This window comes from Gossypium arboreum, chromosome 4, assembly GCF_025698485.1.
Source record: "Gossypium arboreum isolate Shixiya-1 chromosome 4, ASM2569848v2, whole genome shotgun sequence".
In the NCBI taxonomy this organism is placed as follows: Eukaryota; Viridiplantae; Streptophyta; class Magnoliopsida; order Malvales; family Malvaceae; genus Gossypium; species Gossypium arboreum.
In genome coordinates this window covers 89,920,244-89,925,907 of record NC_069073.1, presented here as the reverse complement: position 1 = coordinate 89,925,907, position 5,664 = coordinate 89,920,244, and positions in this window count along the sequence as shown.

Sequence of the window (5,664 nt, the reverse complement as noted above, 5' to 3'; positions counted from 1 at the left end):
ATCCAAAAATGGTTGGAACACACGATTCATCAGATCCATAAATGCTGCAGGAGTGTTCATCAGTCCAAATGGCATAACCAGAAACTCGTAATGACCATATCGAGTCCTGAATACCGTCTTATGGATATCTGCCTCCTTGACCCTAAACTGATGATATCCAAATCGAAGGTCGATCTTGGAAAATACAGAAGCTCCTCTAAGCTGGTAGAACAGATCGTCAATCCTTGGAGTGGATACTTATTCTTAATCGTCAGTTTGTTCAACTGGCGATAATCAATGCACATTCGCATCGTACCATCCTTCTTTTTCATGAATAGCACCGGTGCTCCCCATAGAGACACGGTTGGCCTAATGAAGCCCCTATCCAACAACTCTTGAATTTGTGCCTTTAACTCCACTAACTCCTTCGGTGCCATCCTATACGGTGTGATGGACACAGGCGCCGTTCCAAGCAACAAGTCGATTCCAAACTCAACTTCTCGGTTCGAAGGCAATCCCGGAAGCTCCTCCGAAAAAACATCTTGGAACTCCTTTACGGTCTTAACCTTATCCACTATCAGACCCTCCTCTTTTGACTGACTTACAAATGCCAAATAGGCCTCACAACCTTTCTGAATCCACTTTTCAGCTCTTAATGCCGACACCACATTGGACAAATAATCCCTTCGCTCACCTATCACCATAACCTCCTCATCCTTTGTGGTCCTTAACACCATTCGTTTAGCAGCACAATCCAAAGTCTCCTTATGCTTAACAAGCCAGCCCATTCCCAAAATGAGATCAAACTCTCCGAACGGTAACTCCATCAGATCTCCAGAGAAAGTCTTACCTTGAGTTTCTATGGGTACATCCCTATACAATTTGTCTACCCTAATCGAGTGACCCAAAGGACTTGGCACATATACCCCACTCACAATCTTCTCAAAGTGCACACCTAACAACCCAGATATGGCACATGCACCATAGGAATGAGTAGATCCAATATCCACCAAAGCAGTATACGGCATGCTAGAAACCAAAAACGTACCAGTTATGACGTCAGGTGCGTCGCCCTCCTCTCAACGATGAGTTGCATACACCAATGCTGGCTGTTGAGCTTCAGCATTTTCGGCACCCCTGCCAGGTGCCCCTCGACCTCGATCACTTCCATTTCCGCCCCTACCTTGTCCACATCCTCTCGGTGGTTGTGATCCACCTCTCATGGGTTGAGCAACCCTCTGTACCGCAACTTGAGCTTGATCAGCTCTCTAAGGACAGTCCTTAACTCTTTGCTCCATAGATCCGCATCGGAAACAAGCACCGAAACGTTTCCTACACTCGCCCAAATGTACCCTACCACAGTCTCCACAGATTGGTGGTCTAACAACATTCATCGGCACTGCTCGAACTGGTTCCTCCACTCTTGCTCTTTTAACATTTCTATTTGCTCCACTTGGAGGTCTGGAATCCTTCCGGAAACGGTTCTGATCTTTCTCCCGATTCTACTTTTTAGCACGCTTTACCTCCTCAGCTATCTTTGCCTTCTCCACCAAGACCGCAAAGTCCCGCTCCCTCTGTGATCCCTAAGACCATCCTTGAAGCGCACACTTCGCTCATATTCCGTAGTGACTATGCCCACGGCATACCGGCTCAGCCTCAGAAACTCGGGCTCGTACTCAGTAACTGTTTTACCTCCCTACACCAGATTCAATAATTCCTTTCTGCGGGCGTCCATATAACTCGCCCTAACATACTTCCCTTTAAAGGCTGTCTTAAACAGTTCCCAAGTTACCCTATCAGCTAGGGTCCCTTCTCTCACAGTGAGCCACCACTGATAAGCCTCGTCCCTTAGCAACGATACGGCTCCCTTCAACTTCTGCTCCACAGAGCAGTCCAAGTCATCCATAATCCTTTCTGTGGCCTCCAACAAATATTTCGTCACATTTGGGGCTGCACCAGACACGCCCCTAAAGATCTCCTCTCTGTTAGCCCGAAGTCGTTCAGAAATATATCCCCGAATTTTGTTGCCCGTACTTGCCGCGGCAACCCTTTCTAGAACATGAAGCATTGCCAGTGATAGGGCATCATCCCCGGCACTGCGGTCATAAGACTCCACCTCTATTGCCGGTGGTACCAGTGCATCCACCGCCAACATATGTCCCGAAGACGAAGATCTCACTCGAGCACTTCTTTGGCCCCGTCCACGGCGTCTTCCACGAGCGGCTCTTGTACTCATATCGTATTATCTGGTTACTAATTTTTATGCATTAATTCAATATTCCAGTGTTTATTACAGATGTTTTATGAATCAGACAGTAATTTAGAGTTTGTTTTTCGCAGAATCGAAATCTAGCTACAGTTTCAGTCTTTTATCAAATTTTCTTATGGTTTCAATATCATCCTATCTAGAGTATCCCAGTACGGTTTTAGTACAGACAGATAATTCAGGAAAATATTCAGAAAAGTTTAGAGTAATACTTACAGGCTTGGGCCGGAGATTCAGAATGCCACCTTCTGAAGATCTAAATTTTGACAACTCAGTTTTGTTTTCAATCTTTTTTTTTTCAATCTTTATAAAATTTTGTTTTCAAAAATCTTTATTTTTGTAAACCCATTCCACAGCTTAGTTGTTGCAACTTGACTCTGATACCACTAAATGTAACACCCCAAACCCGGCCTAGACGTTATGGCCAGATCCGACGTGCCACATCGAAGCGTTCAAAACATTTTATATTGTTGATCTAGAAAAACTTACTTAGTGTTTTAAAAGATAATTTCATTGCAGGTTAAAGTGAATGGAAGCTGTGCACTAGGTAGGAAACCGGGAAAGAGGAGGTGAGTCCATCGGACTGCTTAAGTACCAAGCTCCCTTCAGATCCAATCCTAGACATGCACACCGCCATTGCCACACCTTAACGTCATGTATATTTCCAGGAAACCAATTTGATTAAGTCCTTTTTAGGAAAGTGATTAATTTTGGAAAATATTTTCATTGCGGAAGCTTTGCTTGTTGTCATGTTATTTTGAAATCAATTATTGTTCTTGAAAACACGCCCTAAAACTATCCAATTCCAACAGTTAAATATAAGTAATACCTACCTTAATAAAACATATTAAAACCATCAAAAAAAGATAATTAAGCGGCCTTATTACAATTTAAAAAAAACCTAAAACCTCAAATGTAAATAAAAAGGATGTCCAGTTCACCACAATAAAATCAACTTGCAAAACGTGTGGCCACTCGGAATCCCTCACAGCTCCAAGCCCACTATGGTTGGGGATTACCTGCATGGATGAAAATAAAAGGGTTAGTTTGGGGAAACTCAGTGTGTAAATTAACCCAACCATAGCCTATATCGGCTAAAACCACAGAAACAGAATAAGTTGGCCTTAGCCTAGAACAGAAGTTAGAATATAGCCCATAGGCCCATAACAGATCAGAACAGATATTACATGTTTATGCAAAACCTAACCCATATCCAACCATATGCGCCCCCATACCAACCTTTCACCATATGGGAAGACTACTCGACCCACCCAACCGCTACGCCACGAAATATGCAAGATGGTGCGTGAGCGTAAAATGTGATAGAGTCACCAGATACAGATAATCGTGGCAGAGCCACCAGAACAGATATAAGTGGCAGAGCCACCAGATCAGATAATTGTGGCATAGCCACCAGGACACTTCCTCCATAATATAACCCATGTCCCCATGCAACAGATATACAATCATGGCATACATCAAACAAAATCAGATCATCATGCTTTTCACTCAAAAGTACCCCTAGGGGTATAATGGTAATTTTGCACCTAGGGGTATAACAGTAATTTCCCATACATAGGGATATTCAAGTAATTTAACTATTCTTAAGGTTTTCATGCATAACATATCCATTTACGTACGACCAGAAATACTTACCGCGTTTTCTTACCGAATTGGGCCTGTCGGCCCATTATCCTAATTTTGGCCCATTAAGCCCAAAAACATCGAAATGCACGGAATCATGTACTTTGCAATCTTATCACTTTATTTTACCATATACATCAAACTATTAATCTCACGAGCATTCGCACACTCGCAAGTTCTCAAAATACCTGCTTTTCGACATCTCGGCTTTTCGGCTTTTGCCGATCTAGTCTATAAGAGGATGTCAGTTACACACCTATTTGTGAAGATATGCTGACGAGATCCACACACGAACTGCCTACAATTGGATTACAAACACGTTAATCTAACTATCAAAAATGAACTACGTATTAACCCCTTACCACATTCGGCCAAAAACACCTTAGGCACTAGCGATCCTACCTTTGCCGAAATTAGCGATTATGTCTAGATCCAGTCGTTCCACTTGTCCAAGCCTTCGATCAAGAGCCTCTAGATCCCACTATTATCAAGATAAAATAGTTATAACAACCCTTAGAGCTACAAACCCAAATCGACAGCCTCCCTAACCTTTAGGGGTTTCGGCTTTTTCTAAAACCTGAAATAAAGATTAAGTTCAAAAACTTACCATCGGTTCCTTCAGTCAATGATTCCAATTGACTCCTACTCAATTCTGATGCAGATCTAACCCCTCAAATGATAACAAACATCGAGCCTTTAGTGATCTTAGAATTTGGCTATGTCCCTATGGCTATGCGTTTTCGACTTTTTTTGTAACAGTGAAGAAAAGATGACGGTTTTGTAGTGGCTTTGTCGATAGAGGTTTAGGGTTCAGAAAAAGAAAGAATTGATCAAAAAGGATGAAGAAAAATCAGTAGGTTTTTTCTAGGAGAATTCGGCACAGACAATATGAACTTTCGGGATTTCAGCTTTTGTGGTATTCGGCTGTAAGGCTTAAAAATAATAGTAAGAAAGTGGTGTAGAGTATAGTGGTAAAAGGATTCGGCTATGGAGAAAAGAAGAGGAGAAAATAGATGGAGAGAAAAAGAAAAGAAGAGAAGAGGAGGAAGGATGGTCAGAAAACGGCACAACTTACCCCTAATGCCGAACTTATCCTTGGCATTAGACCTAGCTAAAACTTGCCCCCTAAAGAAAAACCCTTGGCCGGCCAACTCTTGCTCCTCAAGAGTCCACCATTTGGCCAACACTACTCTCCCTAATCATATCCTAAATCCTCTCCCTTATCCCCTCCTTACTCAATCACCTGAGCAACTCAAACTCCTCCTGACAGTCTTTTACTTGAGTTCCATTACTTACCCTTTCTAAACATAAAAAATAATTCCCTTAATATGCTCCCATTGTGACTTGAACCTTGGTTCTCCCTAGCATCCACACATCACTTTTATAACCTTCCCAGTGGCATCACATGCCACTCTGCCACCTACTTCTTTGTGTTTTATTTTACCCAATTAATACTTAAAAGCCCAGTTAACCAAAACCCCTTTTTCTTACGGAACTAAAATTAACTAAAATTACCGAGTTTTAATTTAAGCTTGGGCCTTCTAGAGGCCCACTAACATAATTAAACCTACGCCAAATAGACAGAACACAGAAATTTTAAATTTTGCCAACATACACAGAATTCCCGAAAATTAGGCATTACAGGACTAACCCGCTATGAGCATATTTATTGGATTATTAGGTAATAGTCACAACATTACTCATAGTGATAACTATGTATATGATTCTCAGACTTCAGATATCATTATCCAAACATTGTGAGTAATATATTTTGA